This window comes from Haliotis cracherodii, unplaced genomic scaffold, assembly GCF_022045235.1.
Source record: "Haliotis cracherodii isolate W230 unplaced genomic scaffold, xgHalCrac1.p SCAF_10, whole genome shotgun sequence".
Classification (NCBI taxonomy): domain Eukaryota; kingdom Metazoa; phylum Mollusca; class Gastropoda; order Lepetellida; family Haliotidae; genus Haliotis; species Haliotis cracherodii.
Window position 1 is genome coordinate 8,736,740 of NW_027266265.1, and position 26,220 is coordinate 8,762,959.

The 26,220-nt window shown below is 41.7% G+C and overlaps 1 protein-coding gene across 3 annotated transcripts in view; it reads left to right on the forward strand.

The window, feature by feature from the left end:
* Positions 1-162: 162 nt before the first annotated feature.
* LOC139454041 (uncharacterized) overlaps positions 163-26,220 on the forward strand; it is a 40,758-nt gene continuing 14,700 nt past the window's right edge. Inside the window, exons 1-2 of one of the 3 annotated variants that reach the window (XM_071235526.1) lie at positions 163-266; positions 11,351-11,460. The gene's annotated coding sequence lies outside the window, so the exon portion shown is untranslated. Of the gene's footprint in view, positions 267-6,102; positions 6,141-11,350; positions 11,461-23,825; positions 23,905-26,220 lie in introns of those variants that run through there. The other 2 variants (XM_071235525.1, XM_071235524.1) reach the window with 2 other exon arrangements.

Genomic DNA, 26,220 nt, shown 5'->3' on the forward strand with positions numbered 1-26,220 from the left:
GCAATATAATACAAACCTATATAGTATATCATTATCTTTTGTAATATATTTTAAAGACGTCTTCACGGTTAGCTTTTTCAAATCTATATTTATCCATGATTAGACGATAAAAACACACACACCACACAGCGGAAATGTTTCTAACTTGGGGCATGAGGCAATACACAATGGACAACATCACACATCGGTATGTTCAACTGATCGGCGAACTTCCTACCACGGAAACTATGATTCACTCAGTTAATTATAGCTGATCACCAAAAAAGGTAACGTTCTTTCCTTTTGAAATATATTATGAAATAAGAATATTATATCTTGTACATAATGAAATGGATGGATGTTCTAATTTTCGTCCAATCATATCGCAGAGTTACACTTTATATCTGTCATGTAGATTCAACAACAAACCAGGGCAATGATAAATAGACAATTTGCATTGATAACTTCTTTGTTATACTGTGAAAGCGACGTTTTGATACAGATTATACCGTTGTCAAGCAAGACTATAAAGAAGTTGTCAACCATAGAACAATGTCTATATTTATCATACGTCAACTGATTTGAACATAAGTAAGGGCAATATATATGGATGAACAACTTCTTTATTACAATTAGGAGCGACGTTTCGGTGTAGGTTTTAACGTCGTTATTAAGCAAGTGATATACAGAGTATGGTTGACAAGTATATATGGAGGTAGGAAGCACTGTTTGTACAGTCTTGATCACGGTTGATTGAACAATGATCACGCCTATCCAACAATTCAGGGCAATAGCACAGACACTGTACTTGCAAATGACACAAAACATTGACTTTGATAATAATGATACTTTATGTAATGATACATATGTTAATCACATGTTATCAAATTGAATGTTTCATTTTTCCTTTTAGTTTTCGTTTCTATAAATTCAATATTTCATAACTTGCTTCTAGAAAATACAAAAGTCAGTCAGTGATCTTTTATATGCGTTGCTCAGTCAAAGGGAGATAAGTCTAATGGCAATATTCTCTGTTATTGTGCACGTGTTAGGCCACCCATGTTGGATCCGGGATCGTATCCGGCGTTTTTGCGTGACATTCATTTTCTTTTGTAATTTTACATATTATTGATTGCATTCATTCTGCCTATACAATAATACATGGTATATATGCAGTAGATATGATGAATACATACGGCGCTATTAATCGCGAATCAACTCTTTCTGTCACAAATATATCCGCCTTTTTATTGAAGGGACTACCCATCATTTATAATAGGGAATCCCACCCCTATAATAAATGGCCAGTCGCTAAGTTAAATAAACCCTACAAACTCAGTGAATAGACATTAACCGTCCATAGAGAATGTTTAAAACCCACAGCAGAGGGGTTTAGCTTTCCAACTTGTCAACGGGTTTACAGGCCAAACGTTTGACAAAAGTGGGATAGAATTAACATTTCGAGAAGATTCTTCTTTGTCTTACCGTCATGATTTCAGTGATGAATTTAAAGCAAGTCAGTTAGGAAAGGGAAATAAAACATCTGTGATGTCATTCTATTGTTTAAACGCGCCATTATGTTTCAGGAATGGAGTGAGTGAGTGAGTATGGCTTTACGCCGCTTTTAGCAATATTATAACGCAGTCAATGTCACTGAAAACATAATCTGTTTGTCCGCCCACTAGATCTATGTCGATTTTAGAAGTTATTAATTATAATGTCTACACCTTGACTAACTTTGGACGACCAGGATGCGTTTAGTCACTCTCTTACATAGCTATTTAAATATCCCTGACGTGTTCCCACACAAAAGGAAATGTTGAATGTTTTCCGCTGTGAGTTACAAAGGATCTTTGTGATGTGAGCAAAGTTACATTTATCCTCACAATCATATGCTAAAGTCAATACTTTCTGAATGAACTCTGAATAAACTCTGAATAAATTCTGAATGATTATGTTACTATCACTGAATGCTTGTTATTTCAACTGCGCAGTGAAAATCGGAAAATCGGAAAATCCACATTTGCCCCCTTGAGTTCGTTATAACCGTAGTTTACAATATATATTTCCATCAGCCTGTTCGTGTACCTGTTCTTGAACGCGTCCTTGTACGTGCTTTCATGCGTGTTGGTGTCACTGATGAAAGAGATTTTAAAAAGAGTGCTGTTAACTTTGAAATACGAAAATGAAGTTGCATCATAAAATCTACGTGACTTCTAGCATGCGACACGATGTAGCAATATCTCGGACCGTCACGGGTAGATAGTCCTTGAATTTCCCTACTTAATTGTGTCTAGACGTGACTGGTGAAGATTTACAGAAAAACCGGAAAAACAGAAATAGGTAGCTGCTATACTTAAGGTCTGGATAGAACATTTCTGGCAGATTTGTGGTATAGGCTTGGAGAGGAAGAGTGAGTATATGATGGTTGTTGCACTCATGTATGTCAGCTTTATGATGATGGTCTGTATATAAAAGCGTCTGGACCAGATAATCCAGTGATTGATATTATCACAAACAGCTCTAAAAAAAACCCCCAACAGATGTGAGTATCTATACTTAAGTACTTTATAGAACATGACTGACATATTTGTCGTAAATTTTGCTTGTTTGTTTGTTGTTAGCATTATTCTAGCTCTATGACGGCGGTCTGTAAATAATCGAGTCTCGACCGGACAGTGATTGGCATCATGAGCAACTACCCACGCATTTGGGATGCGATGAAATTAATGCATCAACCAAGTCAGCGAGTCTGACCACCAGATCCCATAAATCGCCTTCTACGGCAAGCATGTGTTGCTAAAGACCTATTTTACCCCGGATCTTCACGGGTCGTCCAATGATTGATATTATGAACAAGGATCCACGCTAAAGGGTACCATGACACGCAGTCAACCAACATTAAGCTTGGTCACCCGATCAATTCAGTCGCCTCTAGCAATTCGGGACACGGATAGCCCTGTCGCCTAAGGCGCCACTAGTCGAGTTGCGTCCCTTTGGACACGCGAGAAACCTATGGTCATGGGTTCGAATCCCGTTTCGCCTCGATTGTTTTAGAGTTGTCAGTGCCAAACCCGTAGTCGTGGATTTCTGAGGCCTGTGTCCGTTTAGCAGACATGCCATGATATAACTGGAGTACTGTTCAAAGCGACATTAAACTTAACTCACTCACTCCCCTTACAGTGATTAAGTATGGTTGTACGCTGCTTTTAGCAATGTTCCTGCAATATCATGGCGAGGTACACCAGAAATGGTCTTCACATATTGTACCCATGTCAGGAATCGAACCCGGGCCTTCGGCGTGACGAGCGAACGCTTTAACCACTAGGCTATCCGACCGCCCCACTCCCCTTACAATTAGCATATATTGCTGGGTACCTATTCAAACGCCGAATACCTACTGATGGGGAATTATTTCACAATAGTTGGTTTATATCTGGCATTGAAATTACTTGCATCCTCATCCTATGGATGTTCAGGATACAAGAGGGGGCACGGGTGGCCCAGTCGTCTAAGGCGCCGCGATTCGCTGTGCAGAGTTGCGTCCCTTGGGCACGCCAGAAACCTATGATTGTGGGTTCGAATCCCGGTTCGCCCCGATTATGTTTCTAGGTTTGTCAGCATCATACCCGTGCTCGTGGGTTTCACCGAAGTGGTAAACGTCTAAGACCTGCATCACTTCGGGCTTTCCTCCCACATTAAGCTGACACGCCGCGATATAACTGGAATACTGTTAAAAACGGCGTTAAACCCAACTCACTCACTCACTCAGGATACAAGAAGATGACTTTCAACATGGCGCATGTGTAACACAGAAGATAAAACAATTGTAGTTTGCACGTGGCACCTTCAGAATCAGGAATGAAAATATGGCACAATTCAGTCTAAATATTTATGTATTAAAAGTAGAAAACAAATATATTATGAAAACAAAACTAGTAATGTGTTTTCACAATCATAGTGGTATACGTGATACTGTTGACATTGATATATCTATATAGTGGTAAAGTTATTAATATTTGTTTCAAGGTAACAGCTGCATTGTTATAGTGAGTGAGTGAGTGAGTGAGTGAGTGAGTATGGTTTTACGCCGCTTTTAGCAATATTCCAGCAATATCACGGCGGGGGACACCAGAAATGGGCTTCACACATTGTACCCACTGCATTGTTATAATATTATTTGATGATGAAGTAGATCTGTGGAGACATATTGTTAAAATTGAAACCCACAACGTTGTGAGTGAGTTGGTTATTTTTAATATGAATCATACTTCTCAATGAGAGTTACCTTCCTAATGGTAATATGTTTACTCCTGTAGCCTGATACATCAATTATTCAAAATGTCGAAAAGTGCTAATGTCTGCATACACGGGAACTGGGTCACCGTTTTCCGGTAGAGCGATATCCTGTAGGCCTGTCCCCGTCCCTCTCGACAGACACACTCGCTTTATGGAAAAAGGTCAACGTTTCGCCGCAGCGAAATGATGTATGGGGAAATAGGTCGTATAGAGCTGGACTGGTACCCTGCCCTTCGTTTCCTGGCGGCTGCAGGCGACGAGCACATGCGCTCTAGGGCAGATAAACCAGTCTAGGACAGGTCGTGTCTCCCTCTTGTGAGTGAGTAGGGTTTAACGCAGCTTTTAACATTATTCCAGTTATATCACGGCGTGTCAGCTTAATGTGGGAGGAAAGCCCGAAGTGATGCAGGTCTCAGACGTTTACCACTTCGGCGAAACCCACGGGCACGGTTATGGTGCTAACAAACCTAGAAGCATAATTGGCACAATCATAGGTTTCTGGCGTGCCCAAGGGACGCAACTCTGCACAGCGAATCGCGGCGCCTTAGACGACTGGGCCACCCGTGCCCCCCTCCCTCTTGTGATTGTCGCCGAATATCATAAACATTTTTAAAGTTACAATTTACCGTGAGGAATGTTTTTAAAAAAAATTCATAATCTTTCCTAAACATCGTGTGTACGCATATCATTATTTATGTGAGACAAAAATAAAGTTTCTTTAAAAATTTTCAACGATTATTAATCTCCATGTACCCATGTAATTTTCTCAAATCCACAACGAATAAGGCAATGATTGAGTGCTTGTAATAATTCGGACTGATGCGGGTTTTACAGCGCTAGCCCCTCTGAGATAAATAATCGAGTCTGGACCGGACAGTCCAGTGATTGACATCATGAGCATCGATCCATGCAATTGGGATACGATAACTTGCAGTGAGCCTGATCACCCGTTCCCGTCGGTCGCCTCTTACGACTAGCACAGTCGCCTTAACGCTGCAAAGTATGGGGGACACGAGAGAGCAGTGGTGACTTCGATGCTATACAGGAATACAAAGTGTGAAGTTTATTCTTGCTATTATCCACCGTAACATGCATGGTTGGAATACTGACCAAAGCTCATTAAATTCATATACACTTGTTTATACCCTACTCTGTAGCCGCTTACCAATCCTTCGTCAAAAGCTTGTTGGTTGAGGCCGAACTTTGAAATATTGACGTCGGCTTGTAAATAATAAGTCTGGACCAGACAAACCTGTGATTGATAGTATGAGCAGTGTACCACGATACGATGAGTCTGTCCATCTAGAGCATTTAGTTGCCTCTTACGACAGCCATGGGTAGAATTGGGGACCTATTCTAACCTGGATCCCCAACGGAAGGCTCCGTCCATCAAGCTCCCTTAGAAATTGCTTCAGCATGAAGGGTACGTCGAGGTCAAACAATTAATTTTCAGTTTCAGTGTAGCAAATATAATTTCGCTGTACTTATATATGTGAATACGTTTTAATATTAATTTTAAAGATGTTTGTGCAGAATATGTATTTTTCAATACGATGTTAACACTGATAGATATATTGTCTGCTGTTCGTTATTGTTCGACTGTTGGTTATCAAGACGAAAGGTCACTGGTAAACACAATGGACATAACTTTAAATGCCATGTTCTGAAAACTAACATTACAAGCCTCTTTCACTCAGAATAACGACAAAGTTGACAATATATCTGCAGTATCACACGGGAAACCCGATTGTTTTGCTAGGATTGTGTTGGCTAGACAGACACGGTTTTCCCGCTGTGGCTAAAAATAGGACCATGTCATTGCAGATCGCAGACGACTTTTCACAGGTTGCGAGTGGGATTTTGTGAGTATATCCTGCTTATAAACCGATGCAACTGATCAATTAGTCCAACACTGCTCGATTATGCTTGCATTTCTTTCCATGAGGTGTATGGAGAATGAATTTGCACTCCCTTCATTATCGCAGAGGTGCATGAGTTGCTTCCGCCTGTCGTCTGCGCCCTCCTTGTCCACTGTCGTCTGGTTTTCAACAGGTTCACACACATCTTCGTTGACGAAATATCTGTAAAATATGATAATATTTTGGAGGTAGCATATGCATATGTCCTTCTCTCATATCCACGAGAATATCAGTACCAATAAGGCGTCAATATTATATAATCCTAGATTTTCCTGTTTTTAATTATCGAAAGTTACCCTAGTGATCTAGTGTAAATATATCAGGTGCAAATCTCTAATAGTATACAACCGGGAATTCGACATATCCAAGTTCGACACAACTTGGTTCGATTGTGTATGCATATTACTGTCACGGCAGGCAGTGACGTCATCCAAACATCAAAGAGCTTTCACGACCTTCGAACTATTGGAGGTATGTTAGAAATGGGTAGGAATCAGTTAGTTGGTGAATTGTGCTTAAGACAACACTGAGTAATAATCCAGCTATATCAATGGGCTAGGGCTGGGACGAGTCCAAATTTACTACCCGGGTACCCACACCCCTATCACCCGACCCTACCCGGGTACCCAATATAGGTCTCAAGAGATACAAAATATCCGATTGGGAATATTTTTTTTTGCTACAGCACTTGCAAAACGTATTTTGATACATGTATTAAACGATCTGGCCATGCATACACTGAAGTTGACTTAAGTTACATCTTTATTCAACCATATGAAAAGTCAGAAGGAATGGGTGCATAGTCAGAAAGAAATGCGAACATTAGTGACTTGTAGTGTAACCATAGAGTTCTAGATATTTTTTGTCATTAAACAATATATCACATGATTAACCACGGGTCCGGGTAGTCCTGTGGGTACCCGGGTCCTACTGAGTACCGACCCGGGTACCCGGGTACCCAAGTTACCCGTTTACAATGGGCCTGTACATGATTGTGTACTGACCCGTTAACCAGGCATTGATACGAGCAACGCCACACGAAGTCTGGATACTATGGCACATAATCGACACTGATATCACCGCCTAATTCCATTGGTCACCTAGCATCACAAGCATGGGGACCTATTCTAACGGGAACGCCTTACTGCGTGACAAAACATAGGTTGCTGGGGATCTATTTTGATCCTCTATCCCATGGGAGACAAAAATGAATTGCTGGGGACCTATTCTGACCCGGTATCCTCACGGGGAGACAAGCATATATTGCTGGGGACCTATTCTGACCCGGTATCTTCACGGGGAGACAAGCATATATTGCTGGGGACCTATTCTGACCCGGTATTCTCACGGGGAGACAAGCATATATTGCTGGGGACCTATTCTGACCCGGTATTCTCACGGGGAGACAAGCATATATTGCTGGGGACCTATTCTGACCCGGTATCCTCACGGGGAGACAAGCATATATTGCTGGGGACCTATTCTAACCCGGTATCCTCACCTGCTGTTACTGTACCGGACCTTTCTAATGCGTGAAGTTTCGGTACGAAGTACTTTAAGCTCAGGGGCTGGGTCATGGCAGTCTGACAAACCAACGAGAGTTGGCATGCAACAATTCGATTTTCAGGGGGATTGATGTGGATTCATCCCACTCCCAACCCACCCCCACCCCCCAAATAATAAATAAAATAAAATAAATAAATAAATAAATGAAAAATAAAAAAATACGTTTTTATCTAATAGTTGAGCAACTAAACAAAAAAAGCTGATCTCAACCCAAAACTCACTCCATCACCCTGAAAATCAAATGGTTGCCCCTTTCAGCTCTCTGCTCCGGCAAAGGATCATTTTTCGTGTCTGGCTTCACGATTCGATGCAAACACATTCACGAGGACGCATGTCGCCTCGCTCCATAGAGGCCGCTGTCGTTAAGACCCTGCGATCTACACAATGTTGCTCCGTTGTTTGGGTGAGAATATTCCCCATAATGGGACAAGTTATGTCCTCCCCACAATGAAAGTCGAATGCATATACTGATCCATTGATCGGGGTAATAATGTGACGGTTTGAGCATGCAGTCAGATCTACAGATAAGAAGCGTATTACCGTAAAATACCCCCCCAAAACATTCAAAACCCAAATACTTTCAATTAACTTGCGTACAGAAACGCATGCATGAAATGAAAAACTCAAATGTTAAAACACAGCACCGAAGCTTTTTCAGCATGCGTACAAAGGAGCTAATTTCAGACACACAATTACGAGCTAATTTACTTACTTAGTCAAGCCTATATATTTAGAACGGTTCTATACATCAAAAACATTATTTCATTTTTTTTTAAATCTTAAAATGTTCACTAATTGTGGGAAAAACCCAATAGAATGATGAATAGATGAGTGAAAGAATATTGGTTACCCAATGACAACTGTAATAACCCATTAAAATAGAAACCCTAGAGTAAAAACTTAATTGCTCTAAAAGTTATCTGGAGCTCTGCATACGTTAGGGTGTGTATATGGCGCATTATATAAAAGCACATTATTATTACGCCAGGACTTCTAGTTCATGTCTTTTGTGATACTTGGGCATTGTTTCTATGTAACTAAAGGTTTTAACGTGTAAAACTCATAAACATCCGAATACTGGGGTAGACAGTGTTAAAAAGACTTGAATCCAACTTTCTGAGACTGCCAATTGATGGCGTTTCCCTTTAATCTGCGTTGCAGAGAAAATGTATTTGCATGGCGATCTTCTTCAAACTAAACCTGACTTCAAAGCTATTATTGTACATGTTTTGTTTGTTTGTTGTTTAACGCTGCACCCAGCTATATGAGAGGATGTAAATAATCGAGTCTGTACCAGAAAATCCAGTGATGGATGTGGGCCAAGATCTTCGCCGTCGGGGTACGATGACACGCAATCAACCAAGTCACCTCACGGCGAGCATTGTTGGGGAACAATTCTAACCCGGTATTGCCACGGTTCGTACTCATGATTTGTAATGGTCAGGTTTTATAAAACTATTAATTGTCTGCGCCTGCCAAGTCAAGGGAACCTGTTTAAAAGCATGATTGTATGATACGGACCTTACGTTATATACCGTTGCCGAAGGCGCTAGTGTCCAATCAGTAAGAGGCGACTAACGGGATCGCTGACTTGGTTGATGCATGTCATCGTATCCCATTTGCGTGGGTCGATGTTCATGATGTCAATCACTGATGACTGGTCCAGATTCGATTATTACAGACCGCCGTCATATATCTGGAATATTTCTGAGTGCGGCGTTAAACAACAAACAAACAAACAATGCCTAATCAAGATGGATAAGTCATTGTGCTTCGTAAACTGGCAAGGAAAACCCCACCATGACTGTGCCGTTAGTCATATTGACAGGAAGGAAATTGCTTGCTATATCTTCTCATCATTCAAATTACAGCATCAGAGGTCGATCTGTTAAGGATGTAGAATCAATGTGAGAAACATTCCCTTTCCTCAGCCTGTGTGATACTTCTATTGTTACGCTCTTGACCTTGCAATGCATAAAGAGAGCGGGTGTTGGCTAAGTTAATATATATAGTAAAAAGGAATTCCCACGTGAAAGGCAACTATATGAGCGCCAGGCTGAAAAATTAATTATCTCGAGTCAGAAAGGGCCAATCGTTGGTCAATAATCATCTCCACATGCATTGGTCGTATCTGGAGATAACACCTCGTCACACTGCACGTAGGTAGGCTAGCTATATCTACTGCCTTTCTATTTGCATGGGGGAATGTTTGTACCTGATTCACTCTAGGATGTTTGTCCCCCGCCAACGTGTTTGTGTGCGAAGCGACAGCCAAAGTATTTGGCTCCGGAAATTGTTGGCGAGATATCTCCAGAACCTCTGCTTTGATTTTGTTCGAATTTGGAGCCAAGGTGTCTGAGAGGTTCAGACTGCAGACTTCAGTTAATAACGGTCGCAGTGTTCCAGTTAATATTTTGAGCCAGCGAGTATTTACTCCAACACTGGTTATTTATTTATTTATTTATTTATTTATTTATTTATTTATTTATTTATTTATTTATTTATTTGTTTATTTTTTTAATTATTTTTTTTTTATCTATTTATGTACTTGTTTCGTAGTTTTATTGTATGTTTGTGGGGGGTGGTGTGGTGGTGGTGTGGGGTGGTGGTGGTATTCAATATATTATTTACTTACTTGGGGCCAGTCTATTGGATTTTGTAGCCTAGGAGTAGATTATTATTTAATTTGAAATATTTCTACTTCTATGTCGTTTCAGGTAACTTCTAATTAGTGTTCAGGTTCTGCCCGAAGTGAGTCACATGTCTCATAGTTTCAAGATAGTGATATATGTTTAATAATTCAATTCATACAAGTCTGGGGTAAAATCAGGTCCGAATAATTTTCGGGGAATATCTTTATATAATGTTACTGAAAACTTGTTCACAGAAATTCTGGAATTATAGTTGTTCTTTCAGTTTGACAGTAAATGTAGAATACAATGGATACACTTTGTACATGAACATAAACTATGGGAATTAGCATCTTATTAGTTATGATTTCACACATATACATATCATAGTGACATGGCGGATAAGACCCCTGAAGATCCGGGATAGGGTAGGTCTTTAGCAACCCTTGCTAATCGTAAAAGGCGAGTATGCTTGTCGTAAGAGGCGACTAACGGGATCGGGTGGTCAGACTCGCTGACCTGGTTGAGGCATGTCATTGGGGCGCTTGGGTATAGGCTTGTGGTTAAAGCGTTCGCTCGTCACGCCGAAGACCCGGGTTCGATTCCCCACATGGGCACAATGTCTTAAGTCCATTTCTGGTGAAATGAATGCGCCATTGACCCGAGGCGTTGGGGTAGGCTTGTGGTTAAAGCGTTCGCTCGTCACGCCGAAGACCCGTGTTCTATTCCCCACATGGGTACAATTTTTGTCTAGCTTACTGGTGTCCCTGGCTGGAATATTACTAAAAGCGGCGTAAAACCATACTCACTCACTCATAAAAGTTACTTGTATATCGTTGTAGTACAGATGAAATCCTATCCACCCTCACGAAATAGTCTGTCTTTTTTGCGGCGGGGGTGTCAGCCACCTTAATGACAAATGATTATTATATTAATTTTAATGATTTTATGTTTTAGCGACGTTAAACAGCGCAGGAGTTTTGGAACTCTCTTCAGCCTACACACGGATCCTGGAACAATCATATGCTAAAGGACAACCAAACCTCTATATTCTACATCCATTCAAGGTAATGTACGGATAGAGTTGAAAAATTAAGCAAGTATTCGTATTAGAATAACTTTTGTGGGTGGGGTTGAGCGTGTGTCTCATCTTAGACAGACATGTTGTATCAAGAAGAAACTTTTGCTGTCGTAAAACAGATTTTCGAATATAAAATAATACGTTTCGCATTTGTCATGTCGACAGATAATTCATAGATATCTTAACTTCGAATTACGATTCAATAACTCATTTTTTAATATTTGTTTTTGATATCTAATAATCTAATTTGTGAATATATTTATTGATATCTCAAAATCGTGAGTGAGTGAGTTAGTTATTGATGTCATAAAATAAAGAATAAAAAGTAACATGGCTTCTTATGACACTGGGGGCGGTCGGGTAGCCTAGAGGTTAAAGCGTTCGCTCGTCACGCCGAAGACCCGGGTTCGATTCCCGACATGGGTACAATGTGTGAAGCCCATTTGTGGTGTCCCCCGCCGTGATATTGCTGGAATATTGCTAAAAGCGGCGTAAAACCATACTCACTCACTCACTCTTATGACACTGAACCAGAACACACCCAGTGTTCAAATCAACTCAGATTCACTTTTACAGTTTCATATCATTAAATGATATATGAAGCGTACCATAAATACAAACTTAAAAATTTAGGATGGCAGTAACAGGTTGACAGTACTGCTGCTCAACAATAGTATTAGTTCAAGTTTTTCAAAATAATAGCAATAAATCAAGATATTATTTGTAATTTGATGGATGTGCGTTCGAAATGACCGCCTGCCCGTAGGCCTGGCGCCGATGTCAATCTCTTATCGGGTCAGAGGGGGCACAGGTGGCCAAGTCATCTAAGGCGCCGCGATTCGCTGTGCAGAGTTGCGTCCCTTGGGCACGCCAGAAACCTATGATTGTGGGTTCGAATCCCGGTTCGCCCCGATTATGTTTCTAGGTTTGTCAGCACCATATCCGTGCTCGTGGGTTTCACCGAAGTGGTTAACGTCTAAGACCTGCATCACTTCGGGCTTTCCTCCCACATTAAGCTAACACGCCGTGATATAACTGGAATACTGTTAAAAGCAGCGTTAAACCCAACTCACTCACTTACTCACTTATTGGGCCAGCAGTTTTAATTTTGTGTGGGTCCTAATGGCCTACAGTAAATTCAGGTGTCGATCTATTTGTCACCATCATTTTTTATTCGTTATTATATTTTCAACACACTTTCACATTCCCGGAATCTGTAGCTAGAGCAATCGCGTAGGTCGATATGAGCATAATAACCAGTCAAAACACGAGTTTAGCTATGTGTAGGTTTTAGCATCACACTAGCATGGGAACTCTGAACGTCACGTTGTGACTCATAAGCATGTGGCGATATGTTGAATACGTGGAACTACAGAAAGGACAATAACTATGTCGTGAAGATACTTTGCAGGAGTAACGACACTAACAGCATGAAGCGAATATTTCAAAACAAAATGGGGAGATGAATTTCGTTCAAGCACGTGTATTTGTTGCATGACGGTCAAAACATGTTCTTGTAAATAAAGCTTCAAAACCCCTTCCATATCCAATAGAAATCTCTGCTGAAAGCAGAGTCGATTGTAAGATGCCGACTATATCATGAGCATGTGTTTATGAATCACTATCAAATAGTAATGATATCAGGTGTTCGCGAAAAGATGAGCGTATCCTGCCCCACCGGGGGACCCGTCACAAACACATGCAAGGGCAAATCAATTGTTCACCTGAAAAAACACGGGAACATGTGGTACAAGTCAAAATTGGGAATTGCATCGGACATCATTTTTGTCAATTGGAAAATTTAATGTCCTCCGCATGTCTACCATCAAACCTTTTGAAAGCTTTACTGAGGTCTTTAGTGTTGTAACCTTGATCAAACAACTTCTGAGAAAGTGTCGCGTGATGCTCTTTGAAATCTTGGTAGAAAGAGCTTGGCTCGATTTTATCCCAAAAGTCGTAAACACCAAAGGTTGGAGCTGCTGGAATATTGCTCAACATGAAGGAAAAATTGACTATTGGAAAGTTAAGTCATCCCTCTTGTCATACAGTCTTGTGGAGAGTATTTGTCACTCTGAATCTTTATGATCTAAATATGAAACAGACGAAGCGGTCTCACAGGTCCCCTTTATTTCAAGTTCAGGTGTGTAAATCAGTGGAAGGGAATTGGCTATTTGATTGTTATTGAACGATATCAGATCATCGATGTACCTGAAGCTTAAGTTAAACCTCTTGGCCAAATTACCATGTTTTGACTTTGACAATCTGAACAGAAATTCAGATTCATCATCATAAAGAAACAGATCCGCAAGAAGAGGAGCGCAGTTGGTGCGCATGGTGATTGCCTTCTTCTTCTTGCCTTAATGTCTTACCTCAAAGTTTTACGTAGATGTTATCAATGAGGAAGTCCAGCATTTCACATACAGTTTTTTCAGTAAACCTCAGATGGCATTTGCTTTCATTTTTCACAAATTGTCCTCAACCTCTGAATATAGATACTGTATCTGAGTTCACCACGTTTTGTAACAAAAGCTCCATGGATCAAGGAATGAAGTTTGTCCTAAGTTTGACATGTGGGATAGTGGTGTACAAAGTTGAAAAATCAAACCTTTTTACAGAATGGAACTTGGTAAAACATGCAACGGTTCGTTATGACAGCCGTCACTGAACAAGCTGCCCTGTCGGTGGATATTTAAAGGTTATGCAATGGGGCTTTTTGTCTTGGTTCGCTAACTTTCATTTCACACCCAAAGCTCATGAATCAACCCTATATATTTATACATGTCCGTGATTCACTGACCCTGGGAACTGGTCACTGAAGTGATTAAGCTAACTCGAACAAGTCATGATTCTCATCGTCAGCCTGTCATCACTATCGGACTGCCATATTTAAATTTCATTTTTATTCTTTAATTAAAGTATTTTAGCTATGTCCTTCCAATGCAACTGACGCCAACATGACGGAAAAGCCCCGGAGTCCTTGTCGGGGCCTACAGAGCCTTCGAGTTCTGACATCTATTGGTCCTGGTTGCTGTCTGGCAATCGTTTTTTTTCAAACAATGGGTCACACGCCACCCGTGTCCACGCCACTTTGTCCAGTATTGGCCCGGAAATCTACGGTTGAAATATGCCCAAAAGATTGTCTGATTTTCAAAATTGCTGCCACAATAATATCTGGGCTGTATGATGCTGGCATACATCTCCCAGCCAAGGCTAGTGCAACGAAGCTTGATGTTATGGCGCAACAGTAACAACAGCTTCCGATTTGGTAATGGCCGACACGTCGGCCATATTGGAACGTCAATTTATGGACATTTGTTGTAGAATGCAGTCAACTAATGTTGTCAGAACCCACGACTCATACGACTTTGTGCCGTATCCAACTATGCAACCATCATGTAGAACGACAATGGTCATGATGTACGGCAATGTCTATGACGTCAGGACACGTGATCTGGAAGGTCCGGTGTTTGCAGAATAGCGCTAAATGCGTTTCGGTCTTTTACCGTTATTTTTTCTTTAAAAACAATTTATTTAGCGGAATATGAAATGAAGAAAAAACTCTTTGGTGGTGTTCTCATAAACAGCGTCGGCTCGGCGTGCGCGGACCTGGGTCTGATGTCAGACTTGTATACATTGCATGAGACCCATCCCTCGTGAGCGGTTTGTTTGACGCTGAAGAACAATCCGCTCAGTCATACTGTGAAGGAAAGTCGGGGGCGTTGTTTATATTATCAAACAGTGAATTCCTACGCGGATCCAGAAAGAAGTGTGTGTGGGCAGGACTGCGCATAAACTATTAATAAATAACTACACTGTTTTGAGGCCATCCGATACGTTTCCCTTGGGGCAGTAATTAAACATATGCAAATGAGAAATTACTCAACAGACTGGACCCAATAGACCAAAGATATATTGTAAAAAATATATTGTTAACTATTGATACCCAATTTCAATGATAACACGTGAGTAAATACTTAATGGCTTAAAGGCGTGGTCCGCTCTTAGGGTCGTCTGACCCGTAAAGATCCGGGTAGATCCGGAAGCCGTGCTTGTCGTTAGAGGCGACTAACGGGATCGGGTGCTCAAGCTTGTTGACTTTGTTGATGCATGTCATCGTATCCAGATTGTGTGGATCGATGCTGATGATGTCAATCACTGGATCGTCTGGTCCAGAGTCGATTACTTACAGACCGTCGTTATAAAGCTGGAATATTGGAGTGTGGCGTTAAATAACAAACAAACAAACTTAGGTTCTTCTGGTCTAGGATGAATTATTTACAGACCGTCAGGAATCCGTTGAAATATAGGCAACCAGCAACCGATCGATGCTGATGATGTCAATCACTGGATTGTGTGGTTCAGACGATTATTTACACAACACCGTCATAGTTATATATGTAATAGAGTCCGCCGTCAAACAACATCAAGGACACTACTATAGTCTTTAGAATCGTGGTTCATTCAAGAAGAGTCAGTAAACTTTGTGATCTGATTGAAGGGGCATAAAATCTGTCACAACATTACGTGAATCGTATTAGACTGAATATGTGAACTGAGATTGCATGCAAATCGCAACAACAATTATATTTAGTTTATAGCGATCACTGGATCAGCTGGTCCAGACCGCCGTCATTTAGCTGGAATATTGCTGAGTGCGGCGTTAAACAACAAACAAACAAACAAACAAACACTCATTAGTAAGCTCATACGGTATCCTAGCATTCTGGAGGTTATTTCTTCAACGTAATCCCCACGGGGCTGAATTTGTTCAAGAGTACCAACCACACGTAAACTCGTCTTATTTCCGGGACAAGCCTAATAGGTTACGGAAAGGGGCGAGTGGTGACGAATGATTCGTCGGATTATCTGTCGTTTGAGGGTAATGAGTGTGTGTGAGTGAGTTGGGTTTAACCCCGCTTTTAACAGTATTCCAGTTATATCGCGGTGTGTCAGCTTAATGTGGGAGAAAAGACCGAGTTGATGCAGGTCTCAGACGTTTACCACTTCGGTGAAACCAACGAGCACGGGTATGGTGCTGACAAACCTAGAAACATAATCGGGGTGAACCGGGATTCAAACCCACAGTCATAGGTTTCTGGCGTGCCCATGGGAAGCAGCTCTGCACAGCGAATCGCGGCGCCTTAGACGACTGAGTCACCCGTGCCCCCTGTATTAGGAGTACGGAGCAGGGCGTTGAGTCACCTGGAGCCTGAAGTGATGCCGGTTTATACTTAGGTGAAACCCCATCTTCCCGAGGCAAGTGAGTTAACTGACTTTAAAGTCCAGTTTCCACCCTTGCCGAACTACGCTGGAATTCCCGGACTCGATCGTAGCGCTACCAGTGGCTATTAGGAGTTATGTCCCTTCTATGTCTCTCCTATGCACCAATCAGATTCCACCTCTCGTATCACTTACGTTTGCTTCAAACAAAATGGCGGCGCCTAGCCAAGACGATCTGATCGATAATCAAGATCTGTATTGTGATAAAACGAGTCTTACAACGCCAAATGCATCAAATCACGTGAGCACCCTGATTACGAAGATTTGAAAAATATGTGTTCACAACGAGTTAGCGGTGCACATGCTTTGCAAATCCTGCAATCAACCGAAATCTGCATCACAGTTAGCGAATAGGATTTCGATTCCGTTGCGCGATTTTGATTGGACTATGATAGACTCGTTAGTCCAGCCAAAATGTAACTCCATAATACCAGCCTAGTTCGACAAGGGTGGAAACTCGACTTTTTTATTCAGTTACTCTCTAGCCTCGGGAAGATAATGAAACCCATGAGCACGGGTGCGATGCTCTGACAAACCAAGAAACATAATCAGAGGGAATCCGGGATTCGAACCCACGACCATGGCTTTCTTGCACGGCTAAGGAACGCAACACCACATAGCGAATTGCGACGTCTTTGACGACTTGGGAGCTTGCGGGGATATGGCTTCAGCAAATTGAGTATGTAAAACGTATGCATTGTACATCTTTTAAGACGTATTTGGACACAGAAGTGAATCGGCTTTACCTGTAGTCATCCAATGAGTTACCATGGTCTAATCGTGTTCTAGATTTCCCAGACGTATCACGGCGTATTAGCTTAATGTGGGAGGAAAGCCCGAAGTGATGCAGGTCTCAGACGTTTACCACTTCCGTGAAACCCACGGGCACGGGTCTGGTGCTGACAAACCTAGAAACAGGGATTCGAACCCACAATCATAGGATTCTGGCGTGTCCAAGGGACGCAACTCTGCACAGCGATTGCGACGCCTTAGACGCCTTACCCCTGCCCCCTTGAGTATAATGAATAAATTTAAATAGTGCGTCAGTCGTCTCAGTAGAAGGATGTAACAAACTGTAAAGATAACAATGAGTTCAACAGAACATCCTGAAAGATTTGTTCTTTTATAAGAATGTATAATGTTTATGGTATTTCCATAATATTTCCATATATAAATATGACGTAACCTATTTAACGAACTTTCTTGTCGTTATTGATTACGAATTTGAAAATAACAGGAAAAACAACTTAAGTTGTTTGGAATACCCTATTATTGGAAATACTTATTTTAAACGGAGATTTGTTCTTAGCTCACCTTGTTTGTGTTATGTAGTTTGTAGCAAAGGTTAACGCACTGGAAACGTAATATCCCACAACCACTTTTCAATTTACACAAGTCTTACTATGGATATGAGTGACTTCTGACAGAATTCACTTGGTATAAGAAATGTATATAACTTAAGTTTCACACCTGTCTTCACGGCCCTGTTTTTCTCACAAACATGGCCAGGGGCGGTCGGCTGGCCTTGTGGTTTAAGCGTTCGCTCGTCACGCCAAAGACCCGGGCTCGATTCCCGACATGGGTACAATGTGTGGAGCCCATTTCTGGTGTCCCCTGCCGTGATATTGATAAAAGCGGCTTAAAACCATATTCACTCACTCACTCACTCAAACATGGCCATAACCATGATGGGATATCGTAAGCAGGAGAGAGTGAGTTTAACGCCGCTTTGAACAGCATTCCAGTTATATGGTGTGTCAGCTTGTTGCGTGAGGTAAGCTCAAAGTGATGCAGGTCTCAGACGTTCTCCATTTTGGTGAAACCCACGAGCACGGGTATGGTGGTAAGAAGGTTATGGGAGTAAGGAGGATAAAATACTTGTAAATATTATTGGAGCTGTTCATGCCTTATTTATTTGGAATATTATTGAGCCCGCCTCCGTGGTCTAGTGGAGAGCGGAAGGTCCGAGGTTTGATCCCCGGCCGCGTCATTCCAAAAGGCGTTAAAATATGGTACTTGTTGTTGCCCTGTCTGGTGCTCGGCATTAAGGGGCTAGAACATGGAATGGTCGGCTCGGAGTCAGTATACTGTGTCTGAGTGGGATATTCATGTCAAACTGCGGCATGGCATTTCAGTGGGCTAGCACTATAAATCGACATTAGTCCGGACTAGTACAAACAGCCACACACACACGTGCATGCACGTCCCTGCATAAGCGAAATAATCTTGGACGCGACGTTAAACCCCATTTCACCCGATCTGGAATAAAATTAGAGCTGTTACCTCATCCCTTATTTGGGGGCGGTCGGGTAGCCTAGTGATTAAAGCGTTCGCTCGTCACGTCGAAGACCTGGGTTCGATTCCTGACATGGGTACAGTGTGTGAAGCTCATTTCTGGTGTCCCCCGCCGTGATATTGTTGGAATATTGCCAAAAGCGGCGTAAAACCATACTCACTCACTCACTCATGCCTTATTTATTTGGAGAACTCATTCCTCTACACAGTTAGTGACTCAGCTGTGGTTCCACGTTTACCATTGTTTCATTGATTCCTACGAAGATGCTTGTTAAATCATTGTAATCAGATCTGCATCTAGTGCCGTCAGGTGAAATCTGTATCAGCTAATCAGCATGGGGAATTCTCTTACGCGTGAGCCAGACATTCAGAGCTGCATCTCTGATTTTTGTATCTCGAAAACGAGTATAAACCGCCTTTCCCGAATGTACGTAACAAATGCCGCGAAATTGTCTTGTTGAGGATATTCTATACACCCTGTCATTTCTGAGCCTGACCCACTTCTCAGGGGAAATGGTCATTCGATCGAAGAAGGAAGCAGTCTTGAACAACGAAAAAAGAAACAGCACTTTATTGCCCATCTGGGGGCATCTTCCCGAGGCAAGAGAGTTTACTGACTTTAAAAGTCCAGTTTCCACCCTTCCCGAACTAGGCTGGAATTACTGGGCTCGATCGTAGCGCCACCAGTGTCTATCACAACTTATGTCCCTTCTAAGCCTCTCCTGTGGACCAATCAGATTCCACTTCTCGTATCACTTGCGTTTGCTTCAAACAAAATGGTGGCGCCCAGTCAGGACGATCTGATAGATAATCAAGATCTATAGTGTCATAAAACGGGTCTTACATCGCGAAATGCATTAAATCACTTGAGCACCTTGATTAAAAACATGAAAAGATTTGGAAAATATCTGCTGACAACGAGTTGGCGGTGCACATACTTTGCAAACCCTGCACTCGACCGAAATCTGAACGACAGTTTACGAACCGGATTTCGATTTCGGTGAGCGATTTTGACTGGACTATGCATAGACTCGTTAGCCCAGTCAAAATGTAACTCCATAATACCAGCCTAGTTCGGCAAGGGTGGAAACTGGACTTTTATAGTCAGTTAACTCTCTTGCCTGGGGAAGATGATCAGGATGACAAACTGGAGAGAGCTGGGTGCAGCACTGTACAAGCAAACTGGCGAACATCAACTTGTGTATTTATGTGGCGGATCAAAGGAAGAATGGCTGGATAGCTTACGGTACAAGTGATATTTCCGAGAAGGTGACGAAGAACATATCACATGTAGAGCCACAAACTCTGCCACCATCATCTGCAGCCATAAGATACCTGAGCCCCTGTGTCTACTGTCAGATAATGAACGTGACCCGTGAAGATCCGGGGTAGAATAAGTCTTCAGCAACCCATGCTTGCTGTAAAAAGCAACTATGCTTGGAGTAAGAGGCGACTAACGGGATCGGGTGGCCAGGCTCGCTGACTTGGTTGATGCATGTTATCGATCCCAATTGCGTGGATCGATGCTCGTGATATTAATCACTGGATTGTCTGGTCCAGACTCGATTATTAACAGACCGCCGTCATATAGCTGGAATATTGCGTTAAACAACAAACCACCCAACCCAATGATGGAGTAGAAAGGGTTCAATATGAATCCATTGGAGTGGGGATCGCACATGATAAATGGACGATGCTTACCAATACCGACAGATCAGCCTGCAGCACCTTCTGCAATCTTGGACATCATCTGCTGTAATTGCAACAAAAAAAGAATGTTATGCAAACAGAAGCACGTGTCATTTAAGTGTTGTGTTTTGGGAATGCTCTAGTGCAAGCTGTATCAATGCATAGCAACCAGACTTCTCAGAGGACAATGACGAACCTGAGACTTCCGAGGTAAAATGACCCTGCAATTTCAATTTTCAACGTGATAATTTTGCCACTATTATTCGCGTAATTATGTTCATGAATCAGATGATGTACTTGAATGAGCAGTGGGTCACACGTTTTCAGATTTTTATTCAAATATTGGTATTTGGTGGTTATATTGGATTTAAACTAATAACTATGAACTATGAACTATAAGGGAGATAACTCTCCCACTTCTGGTTTTTGGTTAATTTTGAGAGAAACTCACGTGTTCATACTTTCTTCCAACACATATTTACATGAATGAAAACAATAGTTGTTATAGTGTTTACTGTCTTGCCAATAAGTAGGTACAGACAATAACATTCAACATTGATAGTTCAACTCACCAAAACATGTCAATTTAGATATAAATGTTGCTATTTGGTGGTTATATTGTATTTATGCAAATGATTGAGTATTCTATATACATCCCTGGGTTTGTTTACCTCAAAGTGGAAGTTCAAATCACTCAAATATGTCCAGACCAATAGTGTATTGATGTTCCATGTCAATCCATCAATCTCTTGGCGGCCATCTTGAAATATCTGAGGGCTCTGGTGGCGGGGTTTCATATCTATAAGTGTAGACTATACTTCAGTGTATAAGTGTGCCAAGTTAATATTATGAATATGAGTCCTAGCATACTGTTTTAGAGTGAAAAGATCCCACAGTCTAAACCTGTATACAGGAAACATGTGGGCCATATTGAATTTGTGATGATTTTGTCAGTAGTTAAAAACGTTCAGTAGCTCTCGTGTATATCCTTTTTAGAAACATAGTATGGCTATTTTGCAATACAGTACATACTTTTATCATCAATAGATTGAACCTCATCTATTATATTAGGCCAGCTTTGGGAGGAAGCCATATTGTTTGTAAACCTGTAGGTATTTAATTTGTTTATTTTCTTGTTTGTTGTTTAACGCCGCACTCAGCCATATTCCAGCGGTTTGTGAATAATCGAGTCTGGGACAGTCCAGTGATTGATATCATGAGCAACGATCCGCGCTGTCGGGGAACGAACACACGAGCCGGACCGATCCATTAAGTCTCCTACAACGAGCATAGACTGCTGGATTTCTAGAAAACCCAGAATCGAACCTGGACCAGACACACCAGTTCCTCATAGTTTCACACATTGTACCAATCCGGGTCTTCGGCGACATGAGTCATTCACCAACCACTGGACTATCTCACCGAGGTGGGAATATATAGCAAGACAATGGCTTGGTGTCTTAACAACTTAATTGGTCGGCTGTTTATTTTGCTAGAATCTAGAATCGAAATCTAGAACAACCAGTTTGGCGCTGATATTCTGTGGACACCAGAAATGTGTTTCACGCAATTTACCCATGTGTGGAATCGAACCTGGAACCTCGGTGATAACCGCTTGGCTACCTACCCCTTACCGCCCCTTAGCGCCAACGACCAGAGCATGGTGAAGAGACACAGGCGGAAACCTCGTTTATTGTAACTGATGGCTAACACTGCTTGCTGTGGTGTTATAGATGTTTGAGAAACGGTAACAGATTGGTACAATTATCACATGGCGATAATTACATTGCCAGTGGAGAAATTGGACATGAGACAAGTTTCTCTGCTTTTGTCCATCAAAAGTGAGCGAGTCGTGTTTTCAACGCTGCCTCGAACAATTTTTCAGATTGTTAGCCTGCTTGGGAGGTAGCCCATAATGGCGCCGCTCATGGACGTTCACTAGCTGTTTTAGGATGCAAACTCACGACCTGTGGATTCTGATAGGCGGGTCCACTCGGCTTATTCCGTTATCCCTACTTATATGACGGGCAGCAATGGGGCAGCAATATTGCATAGGTTTACATAAGCTATCGCCGGATATATACATGACGTGCGGCTTTGAAAAAAAAAGAAATTGTTTATGGTTAATAGAAATTATATCTATATTATAATTATATCTATTAACTGACGCCAAGTCCTGTAGTTAAATGTTATAGTTCCAATATGGATTCTACCCTTGAAAATCCGGGGTAGAATAGGTAAGCAGCAACCCATGCTTGCCGTAAAAGGCGACTATGCTTGTAAGACGCGACTAGGGGATCGGGTGGTCAGGCTTTCTGACTTGGATGATGCATGTCATCGTATCCAAATTGCGTGGACCGATGCTCATGATGTCAATCACTGGATTGTCTGGTCCAGATTCGATTATTTACAGACCGCCGTCATATAGCTGGAATCTTGCAAAGTGCGGCAAAAACAGCAAAAGAAAAACAAATACAAATTATACAAACTCGCATAAACATAAGTTCCTACAGGAATAGGGGCCACAGGTAGTCCAGTCGTCTAAGGCGCCGATTCGCTGTGCAGAGTTGCGTCCCTTTGGCACGCCAGAAACCTATGATTGTGGGTTCGAATCCCTGTTTGCCTTGATTATGTTTCTAGGTTTGTCAGCACCATACCCGTGCTCGTGGGTTTCACCGAAGTGGTAAACGTCTGAGACCTGCATCACTTCGGGCTTTCCTCTCACATGAAGTGGACACGCCGCGATATAATTGGAATACTGTTAAAAGCAGCGTTAAACCCAACTCACTCACTCCTTCTGCAATATAAGAAGCCATGTTTGAATGTTGATCCACGACAATGTTAAGTAATAATTTCTTAAAAACCGTGACCCCTATGCCTATATGCCATTCCTCAGATTGCATTTATATAATTAACAAATGGCAGGACATATAACTGCCACAAACGGCCTTTGAAATAGTAACACAATAGAAAAATGCTGTACTGAAATGAACGCTCCCTTGAAAGTAAACAATCCGCATTCGTACTACAAGTTTTCTATGAACCCGATTACAAGGGAGGTAACCGGTTGTGTGGTCTCAGAAAATGCTGTCGTCAATGATTCAAGTTTTAGGGGAATCCCCTGTTTCGTCCGACACGACGCCATTGTAACATTCCAGAATACGAGGTAAGAATATTTCGTCGCCAGCTTGATATATACGTTTGTTTTAATCGTGAATGTTATTCCAAGAGAAACGTAATGCCAGTTTGTCACTTAACAAATCACCACAGGGTGTTTTGGTTTTAAAACGTTCCAAGAGAACTGGCATACGATAGGGACGCGGTGACCTCGCTCTCGAGTCTCCGGCTTGATACGAGATTTTTGTTCAACAGTCCATACTGCTGTGTCATATACACGAATGATGTGGGACTCGTTCGGCCATTAAGTATTCCCAGTACGTCCACTGATATATATCGAGTTGGATACGCAGAACGGGATATTGCTAACATACACCGATACTACCGCTCGACCTAAAACCAGTTGCTACAGGTTTGACAACACAACGAAGAAACCTTTACACTTGTAGCCTACATAAGATCTATCAATATCAAACCTTTAGTTGCCAGCGTTTACTGAATAGAACAATAGTATTCACCAGATTGTACAGCTTCTTACAGCTTCGTACCGCTGGCCTAAAAAAGCTTGGGGGGGGGGGGGGTTCGTATTGGTTGCCACTGTGTTTCAGTCATGTTAATTTAGTTATTCATAGTCAAATCATTTTTAAGTGTATGCCTGCCCAAGCAGGATGTGCTGGCCTAGAAAGATCGAATCATGTGCTCAGCTTAAGGTTGGACTAGTGGCTTGAATTGTAACTTTGGGTTACCTCTTTACACTATTGGAAAACCCATGCTGCAATAAATTATTTCCTGGCTTGGAGATCAGCGAGACGGCTATGTATGATTCAGGGAGGTATGAATGTTTCACCTCCTTCCAATTATAGGGTGGTGTTGTGTCCCTTATCCATGTCAGGATCTGCTTGTAGTTCAAATGCTTGAGTCACCAGTCATACTTTCTATTTTGACGAAAATACTGTTCCACTGTAACCTGACTCTCTGTAAATTTGATGTCCATTTGTCCGATTTGTCTGCTCCAGACATAATTACATCAACAGTCCACGTTTATATTATTTTGTGTGTTAGTCAAAATAGTTTTTCATGTCTTTAGTCTTTAGGACCCGTGAAGATCCTGGGTAGAATAGGTCTTCAGTAACCCATTTTTGCCATAAAAGGCGACTATGCTTGTGGTAATAGGCGACTGATGGGTGGTCAGGCTTGCTGACTTGGTGGATGCATATGTCATCATATCCCAATCGCGTGGATCAATGATCATGATGTCATCACAGGATTGTCTGGTCCAGACTCGATTATTTACAGACCACCGTCATCTATCTGGAAAATAGCTAACTGCGACGTTAGACAACAAACAAACAAAGAAAATCATGGTATCATTTAGGACAGTAGATACTCCTTTTACTAATGGGCCAGCATCCAGTTACTTACGTGACAGAACAGAACAGAGCACGTTGAAACACCTCTTAACATAGACACTAATCCCGCTGTGGACAATGGAAGTCCAATGAATGAATGAACAATGAAACCTGTTAATCTCCACGAAAGGTCATGAGGGACACTTTGTCCATTGATCTACAACTTATGTTGGAGTGGTTGTGTTTACATGCCCAAGGATGATGACTGCCCCAGAACAGGATCTGCATTACTTGGTGCAAACACTCAGCCTCTTGAAGGGTGTGAATGAGTGTTCAACTTGTTTCACTGCACTAATAATACAGTTCGATGATGGTGTTGGTGATCAGGGAAATCAATGGTTGATAGCATGAGCAAGGGTTTCTGACATTAGGTCATGGTGACATACAGATGGATGGGTTATGACATCTTAATCATTGGATTTGTGATGTTTTTTGTCTGCTTTTCTGGGGCCTTGTGCTGGAGGTTATAATAATTGTGTTGTGTGTTTTCTAAAATATAACTGGCCTCGACTAATATTTAGGTTTAAGTGCTTATCGTTTTACTTTTGACATATTTTGTTCATACAGCTTTGTTAATTCACTGATCTATGACATTGCAATTTGACATACAGAGTTATGGCCCTTATCATGCCAGGAGCTGTTGGTAGTGGATTTGAATCTTATCTTACCTACGGATTACACTCCTACAGCTCTGGGCTCATAGATTATTAGCAAAGTTGGAAATGTCTTTGACCTACAGCTCTGTTGTCTTCACACTGCATGATGTTACTGAAACAATCGTTCCATCCTGGCTGCGTCAAACCAATAGACGTTAACAGATTACACTTGTTGTTACCCTGCCTGGCGCTCGGCATTAAGGGGCTAAAACAAGTACTGGTCGGCTTGGAGTCAGTATACTGTGTCTGAGTAGGGTATTCATGTTAAACTGCGGCATGGTATCTCAGTTAGCTAGCACT